The sequence below is a fragment of the Symphodus melops genome, assembly GCF_947650265.1.
Source record: "Symphodus melops genome assembly, chromosome: 8".
NCBI classification, from domain to species: domain Eukaryota; kingdom Metazoa; phylum Chordata; class Actinopteri; order Labriformes; family Labridae; genus Symphodus; species Symphodus melops.
Window position 1 is genome coordinate 15,375,992 of NC_136698.1, and position 11,252 is coordinate 15,387,243.

The following is an 11,252-nucleotide window of genomic DNA, read 5'->3' on the forward strand; positions in this document are numbered from 1 at the left end:
AAGTGGATGTAGCCTCTGGGGCTGAAATTGTAGGTCAGTGTAGAAGTGCAAAAGACCAGCAGGGGGAGACTCCAATGGTCTGTGAAAAAATGTAGGGCTGTCAAATGATGAATTCTTTAAAACGCGATTCATTTGGTACCGTAATCGCATCATGATGAACTTATTAATACTGACAGCCCTAGAATAGTATCCTGGATCTCACTTGATTTACCACCAAACATTATTCTCATGAGTGTATGCTATTAGTCTTTCTTTAAACAGTACGATTTTAAGTTTGTCAATTGTTGCCCCATTTTAAGTCAAATGGAAAATAAAGCATGGTATGTGGCTACCTTCTTACTGACTAGTTGCTGCCTGTCTAGCAAAGTCCACAAATTCATCTTGACCCTAAATAACCAAATCTTCCATTTGAAGACAAAGTGAGAAGGTTTTCTCCATAATGTATTAATTAACTGTATACAGTCCATCCAATCCTCTCAAGTGTCAGGGGCAGGATTCAGCTGGTGTACTTTAATAGTTATTGTTGTAATTAGCAGAAATCAGGATTTATATGCAAGAGTCAAAGGGAACTTTTTAATTAAATATGTCTTCCAGTTCTTTGTGGGTTTTTTCCCCAGAGATGTCGTCATTGCTGAATAAAGCAGGCAACATCAACTTCTCATGAACAGTCTGTGATCAGAAAGCACATCTTTTACTCAACTGATGGGTTTGTGTTCACAGCGGCACGCACACATTCTCATGATTGACAGATTATATATCATAAAAACAGAATGAGTACAGCGTTCAACTCTTTCACAAGCGTACAGTCTGTGTGATGGCCCAAACGAAAGAATAGAAACTGGCCACTGCAGTGAGTCCGTTTAAAGCAGAGATTCACAGCAGACAACTTCTGGCAGGCAGACGAAATCCTTATGTTCCAAAAGAGAGCAGGAGAGAGAGAGAGTGAGGAAGAGGAAAAAAAGCAATGGAGGGAGAGGATCCACAGTCTGTTAAGCACAATCTCATCACACCCATCTGTCACAGTTACGCATGAACACATACAGCTGCAGATTTATTAGTTCAAATGATGCAGAAACAAAGCAGCGAGATATTTTTTCCTTTCAGGCTGGGACTTTTTTATGTTTTTACACAAATATGTCGGCCTCCTCCCTGTGAGGCAGCATGAAAAGACTATTTCATATCTTATAGTTCATGCACACGCACAACGTCTAAGTCCTGAAATATCAAAAGTTCAAAATTCTACTAAGCAAAATATGCAGAGAGAAAAACCTCTGTTTCTCATCAAACTAAAAGGTCACCTGGAGATAGCTGCACAGCACCAATTAACAGCTCAATAATGAAGTACGGTGTTACCTTTTTGTCAGCAGGCAGATGGTCGTAACACCTTCCAGCTACCAGCTCTAAAACACTAATGAACACAGAAATTACAACAAGACATTTCTGACCTCAGAGTGAACTCCACATTATCGAGACATAAGTAAGGACACCATGCGATGGAATCCCTCTGGTGATGAAAATCTTTAATGTTGATACAGATTATCTCTTCAGTGCCTTGCAGCAGTCAACCAGTGAGGAAGATCTATTACAGCCTGTCATCTAATGACTTAGAGAATTGAGAACATTTGCCTGAACCAGTTGACTGATGGAGAAGAAAACTCTGTCATAATATGAAACATCTATTGTTAAAAATATATAATAATTATATTGTAATATGTTTGATCATTCACAAATATAACATATAGACATAGATATGTCACGGAGTGCATGTCTATCTGCTGTCGTACGTTTTACGCAGGACCTGTTTTTGCAACATTTCCCTCCAGAAACCAGAACCAATTTCAAAATTTTTCCCCCCTCACCTTTACAATGGCAGCAATTAATCTGAGGAAAACAAACTTCAGCTAACTGCAGTACAACTGTGACTCCTGACATGACAAGTGTGCAAGCTGAGTTAGAAAACGTTACCTGCTGATATACACAAGTTTTCATTTATTGTAATGAATTCAGATGTTTGTGACTTGTGATTAATCACACAGCCTTGTTATAATCACACAAACATCTGGGACTTTGATCTCATCTGACTATCCTGCAGATTAAGAATAATCTAATTATTCCAACATTTTGAAATAGAACAGATCACCTGAAGAATGACAGATCTTTTACTCCTTAGTTTCATTCCTCTTTTCTTCCAGGAATCAAACGAGAAACGAGAAACCAAATGCACATAGAAGCTTTTAAAGGAATAGAGCAAAGGAGCACACTGAAATGAGAACGTCAAATTTAAGACAAACAGCGACATGGAGCAGTTCAATCTCATCCATCACTTCTACTGATCACCACTTCAGGAAGATTGGTTTGATCAACTGATTATCTGATTGAGAGAGAGAGAGAGAGAGAGAGAGAGAGAGAGAGAGAGAGAGAGGAGTATTATGGGTTAATGACTGATATGAAGATGCAAAGAGGCATGAATATTTAATCTTCATTTAAACCGATGGCTCACTGGGATATTTAAAATAGGTTCACAAGGTTCAGGGACCCATTTCTTAATGAGGACAAGAGAGGCATGCAGACAAAATCTGAGCGAGCTCTATGAAAAAAAACACAGTCGTGCATCTCGAGTGCAGCAGGAACGTTTATTTCTACGCAAATAATCACACTTATTCTAAACGATCAACATCTCCACAAAAAAATCTGGCTATATGCATCAGAATTTAAATACACCTGAACGATCAAATGATAGCGTTTATTAGAGTCAAGTGCATCTACCTCAACAAGTTCAGTTCATCAGAGTCAAATTTCAGGAATGATGGGAATATTTATGAAAAAAAAAAATCGATGATTGTCAATTGTTTACAAATTATTTCAGAGAGACGAGTGATGTGTATGAGTGTTCAGGTGTGCGTGTGTGTCTAGAGGGATCTAAATTTAATTACCTCTCGTTTCAATCACAGGATGTTTTCTCAAATCCCACATAAGCGAGCAAAGCTTCAGGGCTGACAAGAAAAAGAGAAATGGTAAATGTGTGTGTTTTGGCTCCGACCTCAGTCTTAAACCAGAAACACACTCTATGTTCTGCGTTAATCTAATTTGGTTCATAATTACATAATAGAAGAGAGCTGATTAAAAGAGCTATCTCGTGCGCGGGGCCCGTGGAGGAATGGTTAGAAAGATGTGTGTAACTTGAGTCGACCCGCAGGACACAGCTGGCTCTTCGCAGATACAGTCGGCCATGTCTGCCTGGCTCAGCTGCTGCCAATGTGCTCAATAACAGGCTGATACCCTTTCAAGAATACGTAAATAACTCAAGTGGATTAATATATGTATGAATTCAGGGATTCAAAGTTTGATTCTATCAAAGCTTTTAGGGAAACTTTGGCAAATAGTTCTGGAAATATGTAGTTAACGATGTGAAAGTTCTATATGAAATAGATGAACTCAGCTTTTTAACAAACTGTGTTTAAGAAACTTTCCTAACATTTTAAAAGCTGACCAAGCTGTTTTTATTTCATATAAAGGAGCAAAACAATTCAAAAATCATTTGGATGAGGAGACAGAGAGGATTTTATTATGAGGATGAAAATAATAAGTGGCCTTTGATGCTCTACACAAGTGTTTTTTTTTTAATAGTTACAGAACGGTTACGTCATGTATATCTCTAATTGAATCCTGTTGTAAGGCTTTCCTGATGAAGCTGCAATGATTTGACTGCGGACACTTTGTTTATAAATCAGGTGCTGTGATGTGTTTGTGAAGACAGTGCTGAGTGTTGCAGGGATCAAAGAAGCTGATAAGGATACACTGCAGTACAAATGCCCTTTAGTCTGATTATCTGCCTCCTCCAGCTCACAGCTCATTAGACCATCATTGACAGCAATGCTGCCGTGTGAATCCTGTCCGTATCATGGGCCGACTGAGGACAGTTAGGGACAAAGCAGAGTGCACAGTGAGGACAGGACAGGAATGAGTTCACCCTGTAGTCACCATGTTGACTTTTTAAAGCAGTTTTCAAATGTCTTTCCAGAGAGTGAGTGTTTAAGCATTTAACATCAGAAAGAAGATAATTGGTAGAAAAGCCAATCATCATATTTTTCCATAATTCGCTGTTATTTACTGAAGATTTGTTTGAGAAGGATGAATCAGTCCAGCCATCAAAACAAACACCAAGTAGGATTTTTATCAAGTTCAAAGTAAATGGTATAGAGTCTAGACTAATCTTGTATAGCACTATTCTAGTCTTCATCACTGAAAGCACCTTTTATACAAAATCACCCAATCACCCACTGATTACAAAGGATGCAATTAAACCCCCCTCATTATGACTTAATCTCATTCATACACATGTACACACTGCAGGTCATGCTACGGGAAGCAATTTGGGGTTCAGTGTCTTGCAAAGTAACACATCAACATGAAGTCCTCAGAGCTGGGACAGCTAACCTTAGTACGGCCTCTAAACGGAACTATTACAAACTGAAAGTTTTCTTTTCAAGGACTGTCAGTTCAGCTTCGCTGGGAGAGCAGGGTACAAATGCACAGAGGCTACCGTCCTCGCTGCACTGGTCACAGACTCAGCTCCTGATCAGCTACAATTTTATGCATGTGATCTTCTACACACTCTATCTGACGTTTCCTATTTATCTCGAGCTGCCCTATCTCATAAATGCAAAGAAAACTTCAAGAAATTAATGTTTTCATGAAATAGTTTGTCCAGTGGAGCTCACTTTGACTACCAGCCTCAGTACTGTTGTCTGCAACACATGAAGGAAAGCAGCTGAGTGGAGTGTGTGCTTTGCACAACAGTTTGTTCACAATATAAAATAATTATTAGGATAATATCATTAGGATTACGATACATTAAGGCATTTGTTAGCCGTATGGATACCTCTGCATAATATTTTAGCAAAATAGAATTCGTTTATTTTAGCTTATTGAACTATTGGTAATCGGTGACACATTCCCCCCACAGTACAAAACTTGCAACAATCCAACAACTGAAAAATGTGAAACAATAGCGACATGTCACTGATGTGCATCCCTTCAAAGGGAGATGGGCGCTTCACTGTCTTGACATGATGGTGTTGATTGAAGGAGATTTATTCTCTAGAAGCTGGAGCTTACTCCAGTCAAAATCAATCATTTATCATCCTCTCCTGTCAGGGTTAACAAAACTACGAAACTAAATCTTTGGCCTTCATTTCAATCTGCTCTTATGATGGGAGGATTCTCTCCTAAGCAGCAGGAGCCTTAAACTCTATTTTCTCCTGCAATCTCAGTCATAATGGTCGATCCATAGTGGAGAATATTGTTTTATGACTGGCCAGCCTCAGTGCTTCGAGCTGCCAGCAGCAATAGAAATATATAAAATGAAATGAGGCGGTGAGAGTGACAAGTATATAAACTCCTCAAATACCCTGCTCTCCATCCCATAACACAACTCGGGGTCCAGACACTTAGGTCTCTGTTTCACTCAAAGACACACAATTAAAATCCTGAGAACCAAACCACTGAGTCTGACTGTCTCTTTTGCTTCACATTGTGGAGGGCCATCCCCTATTGGCAGTAACCTTATGTAAGTAGAAAAAGATGTAGTAGTTTCTGAAATCCTTTTACTGTAACTGTGTCAGCACTGCCTACATACACTCATGAGAATCCTTGGCTCTGCTTTTAGTACTTATGTAATGCACAGCCATCCCATCACACATTCTTTCATCCAGAGACTTCAGTAGAAATGAAATATGCAGCATCCAAAGAGCAACTACTGTTGTTTCTCAACCTTCAGCTTCCTCTTCAAGGCTGCAGTCCTCCTGGGCCGATCCAATAACGTCAACTCTTTGACCACTTTTAACCTTCGACTTCATTTATTGTCTTGTGTCACTTGTGCCTTTGTATTTGTTTTGTATTTGTAATGTGTTGTTCTCTGTTACCTGCCTAGGGACAACAGATGGAAACTAGCACTTCTGCTATAATCTTGGCATCTTGCACAGCCGTAATCGTTACAGCTGTTCATTAATATGCACTGTCCCTAAGAAATAAATAGACAATTGAACATTTCTTCTGCTAAAACAGGACACATTTGATGAGTGATGACTGACTGTATGTGAAATACTAAGAGAGAGCAAGCTAGAGTCAAATCATCAGGAAATGCAAATATCAGATTAGAGGAGAGTTAGACAGCCATGATGATGCTTAATAAAGTGTTAAATTAGAGATGGTTAGAAAAGATTCAAAACAGATTACTTCTCTCCAACGTCAAAGCACTTTTATAACTGCTCTTTAATCAGGTTAATGTATTTTTTTAGTGGATTCTGTTGGTTTTCAATAACAGAACAGAACTCTGCAGTTATTGTAGGTGCACAATGGCTCTGATAAATAGCACTCATTGCTGCACTGTGACACTAACTTGTATAAAGCCTCGACCTACTTCAGGTATAGGTTAAGAGCATGGTTTACAAAAGGAATTATGTTTACGTTATGTCATGCAGCTGATATTTCTCTAAGGAGTGGTTGCTAACTGGGGATACTAGAGCAAGGTCTGCTGCAGGTGTCAGGGGGGGAAAATTGCAAGGAAGCGAAGGAATTTGACAACTATCATGATACAATTAAAAAAGTGTATCCACATTTTTGTCAGCTTCACCAAAAAGCTGAACTCCACATATTGTAGCAGTAAAAGTGATGGATTTTTTAAAATTTGATTTGCATCTTAAAATGAAGGGGAAAAAAAGAATAAAAGAAATAGAAAAAGTTGTTGATGGTTAGCTAAAAGGAAATGATACGTGTTTGACACTGATCCAAAAGTAAAGGATAAATGCTTGAAAAGGTTAGCTATAAGTGCAGAGATTTTCGGACACTGTTCCACAATCTGACTTTGTGGAGATCTGATATTATCACAGCATAGATGCTGAATTCATTCAAACTTGAGCCACAGGTCATTTGGACTGTGATAGGCATGGCAGTGAAAAATTGAATAAACATCACAACCAACTATACGACACAACAACAGGTCTCATCCACCTGAGAAAGTATGGTGATGCTTTTAAATCCCATTGCTACAGATGGCCACGGTTGATGACTCAGAGCAAGCGGCAATGAACGATGGCATCCTAATTAGGTGATAAGTGTTTAAATAGAAAACTACAGTAAGCTCCAGGATAAGAGTTACTTTGGCTTTCTATTCTATCAGTTAATAGGTGAAGATAAACCCACAAATGTGAACAATGATACATTTGTTGGGGAAAGGAAAATCTAAAATAGCTATTTGAAATCAATCCAAATGAACACATTGCAAGCATAAACATGGTCAGCATTACTTTATCATCATGATTGTCAAATGAAGCATCTCTGTCTGTGAATAGATGACTTGTAAGGACCAGATGCTCTCCAAGCTGTGCATTGAGGTTTCCTGAATGTCTGTAATGGCATTACAGCAGTCAGGGAGCGGGAGGACAGCCAGCAACCGTTGGCCTGTGATCGTTCCAGCTGGACAACTTAACAGAGACAGCCGACATGTTAGCGTGCCTACAGGTATCTGACTTCCACTCTCCTTTTCCTCCGGCACAACTCTTGAAACAAAATACCTCGTCCCTCGCTCCTTACTTCCCTCGCCATAAGAGCTTCAGTGCCTTCACCCTGTTGACAAAAGATGCAACTCTGCTTTTACAGCCCTCATAAATACTCCAGAGCTGAAAAACAATGAGGCTGGCCATTGGCAGAGTAAAGCGGAGGTTATGTCACAATTGAGCACGGCTGACAGCTTTATGCGCTACAGAAAGGATCAAAGGAAGAGGTAAGTGTAGGTGTAGTAATGGACAAGACTAACTGATTCAACAAAGCACTCTGAGGGGCACATAGACCCGTCAGCACACTTTTCATTACTGACACATAAATCTGGCAAATAGGGAGGCTAAGTGGCACCTCGGGTACCATTAAGAGCTGTCGTATAATTGCCTTCTCTTCGATGCTTGTTTTTTCCTCTTAATTTTTAGACAGTAAAAGCTACTGTGGCTCTCATCAGGCATGCAACAGACTATGATGTTTTGGTGATGTGCTGCATAACAATGTTTGTTCAACTCTTTTCTGAAAATACATTTAATCTCAAAAAATGGAAAATTGAAAGCAAATTCTTCTCACCAACTGCTGCAGCCAAGATGGACATCACAAAGTCTTTGGGAGTTCCTAACTCTCAATGAGACTTCAAAAGCCCCGTTTCCACCAAGCCGTCTGGTATGGATCAGTACAGTTTGGTGGTCGGCGTTCAAGCTGGATGCCGACAGCCACGTCAGCTACGTCATTATCAGTGCGACACAGTGTACACCGCTAATAAATTCAACAAAGAAGAAAAACGCGACACAGTAAACAAAGACCAACATCCAGCAATTCAACCACTTTGTCATTGCAGTGTCTCCCCCTATATGCATTTAGCAGTGGCGGTGCGCCACTCCTGATATATGAACGCCGCTGATGACTCACTAATTTAAGAGAGAGCAATGGGGAAATTAAAGGAGAGGAGAAATAAATTAATAGTATATTGCGCTATGGCCACTTGATATCAGGACAATCAGGACCAATCAACGAACTGCAGTGTTGAGCTCCACCTTTTAGGGTCAGATCAATATACTTGGCACCCCAACACAAGAGTACCAAAAAGTGGGGCGGTATGGGTCAGTAATTTGGGGATCTTTCCCAGCTTTAGTCTATTGAAATGTCACAAAATGCGTGCCGTACCGAGACAAACCGAACTGAGCCGCTGGGTAGAAACGGGGCTAAAAGAACAGAAAGGGATCTTAACAGCCATCCATCCAACAACTTGTACCAATTGAGCTCAAGAGCTAAGTTCACCTAAAACATGTCAAGCTAAGTCCTATAGTCAATCATATTTCCACTTTCTCCCATGTGAGTTTAGTTTAGCATTCTTCCACACTTACTTAGCGCGCCACAGAATAAAGGTCTAAAATAATTCTCATTCACACAGAAATGTAAATAATGGTTGTGTTCATTTAAGAAAGTCAATCCATAAAATGCACTCACCCTCAGTAACTCATATGGAGGCTGAATCCTTAACCAAAGAAATTATGAATTTTAGGACAGCACACCAAGTTCACCAAGTTCCCTCTTTTTCTTGTTTTTAATGGGTTTGGGTTCATTTAGTAGAAATTCAAAGATGCACAGTCTACTGTGTGTGGATCTCTGCATCTGCGTAATTGGTACAACATTCTGTCTTTGCAAAAGTAAAACATGGCGACTTGTTACTCATGAGATGAAAATAAGCATTGAAGTCTCTGAGGGAGGGCTATGCTGGTAGACTGATGGCTAGAGTCCTACCAGAGACCTCTGTAGCATACTGCTTCCTTATTTTATGACATTTCTCTATACAACCAACCTTCAAAAAAGCCAATAAAAATGCCCTAAAAGCCAAGTTACTCTAAAGCAAAAGCTATCAAATGTCGGGTCATTGTTATAAAATGTAATTTTTTATTTGTTTTAATTAAACGTCAATCATCATCTTATTTCACAATTACAGAAGAAACAGAAACAGCTGTGCACTCTCAACTATATTTTGCAGTAAGTAGGTTTTTCAGTAGACAGTTACCTGACAGATTTGGAATACGATTAAAGCCAACCCATAGTCAGACCTGATAAAAAAGCAGCTTATTTCTAGAACTGTACTAAGCACTGAACAGAGCCACATGACCAGAGCTGGGAGAGAGCTGAGCAAACACAGCCAGGGGCTTAGATGTATCATACCGACGACAGGCACCAAGCCTCTCACACTGAGACGACTGCAGGGATCGATCAAAGGCTGCCTCCCCCTCTCGAGCCCACGTTTAGATCATTAAAACCTAATTGAGAAGTGGTAACACAAACACACGCGGGAGACGGAATGGCTGTACGTAGATTTACAATTCACAATCTCAAGGATGACAATAGGACAGCACAGCCGGTGTGATAAAATGAACCTCGATGTCCCTGTGAGTTAGAGAGCAAATCGATCAAGGAGCTGCACCATGAGAGAAAGGGGCGAGGGGACAAAGTAGTGTCAGGGTAATCCAAGCATGGATATTCACTAAGCAGGTCAGTCGTTAAATAGAACCCTGTGCACAACGATATACACAGAAAGTGAACTGAATGAAGAGGAAAACGGGCAAAGGCAGCAAGTGAAAGCAACACATCGGACAAACCTATGTGCATGGTCTCTTAGTGCAGCACAATAAAGTGTCACACAGCATATGGAGAGGTAAATAGATGAATGTGTGGAGGAAAACGTGTGTGAAGTTGGCTCACCCGGGACTATAACTTGCACTGTGCTCCTTCCACATGTGTAAGCCTGAAGGTGTTCTGATCCGTCTGCTCCAGCTGGGTCTGTGAAAGATGCTGCTGCTCCACCAGTCTTTCCAGCGGTAAGCGTCCCCCACTTCCTTTACTTCTTCCTTATTCTGCAGCAGCAGCAGCAACAGTGGACTGCATTCACTCCCCTTCCCTTCCTCACGGATCTGCAGTTGAATTATCTACCGCCTCCAAAATAAGCTCCCTGCTCCTCTGTGCGGTGAAGGCAGCAGGAGCTCCTCTCCCAGCGGGCTCCCGGCACTGTGTCTCAAGGAAGCGGTGAGGGCTGCCACCGGCGACGGGAGGAAGCTCGGACTGACCAAGCTCGCGTTATTGTATTGCATGTGTATGAGTGTGCTGGCATGTGTGTTTGTGTGTGTGTGCGCGCGCGTCGCGCTACAGCGTGTGTGCTTTTGAAGTGGTTTGAAAGCGGAGCTGGGTGGATGCTGTTCATTCCATTTGGTGCGTGCTCTCTCTCTCTCTCTCTCTCTCTCTCTCTCTCTCTCTCTCTCTCTCTCTCATACCCTCTCTCATTCTCTCTCTCTCTGTGAGTAAAAGGATGACAAGATATCTGTTTTAAAATTCAGTTGACTTTTGGATGGTGGGTTTACTCATTCACTCTACAGGGACATACTGAAAGAAAATGTCCATGAGGGACAAACGTGACAGAATAATAATAACAAATGGATACTTGTTTTAATAAAAGGCTCAAGAACGTTACAGTATTCTTTTAAAAATATTAGGCTATCCTTTTCGGCCTCAACCTGTCTAGTCCAATTCATCTCCCATAGAGCAAAACAGGTTGTACTTTTCAGCAGACTTTTTTTTATCTACAGTATGCCAGCTCTTGGGGAACAATTTGAGGTTGCTCAAGCACACCGTAGTCTGAGACCAAATCCTTACAGCCAACTATACCAACCCACTCTGAGGCA

The 11,252-nt window shown here is 40.7% G+C and overlaps 1 protein-coding gene across 1 annotated transcript in view; it reads right to left on the reverse strand.

Moving 5' to 3' along the window:
• lingo3a (leucine rich repeat and Ig domain containing 3a) overlaps positions 1 to 10,773 on the reverse strand; it is a 35,224-nt gene extending 24,451 nt beyond the window's left edge. Inside the window, exon 1 of the mRNA XM_079349532.1 lies at positions 10,279 to 10,773. The gene's annotated coding sequence lies outside the window, so the exon portion shown is untranslated. The remainder of the gene's footprint in view (positions 1 to 10,278) is intronic.
• Between the last annotated feature and the right edge of the window lie 479 nt (positions 10,774 to 11,252).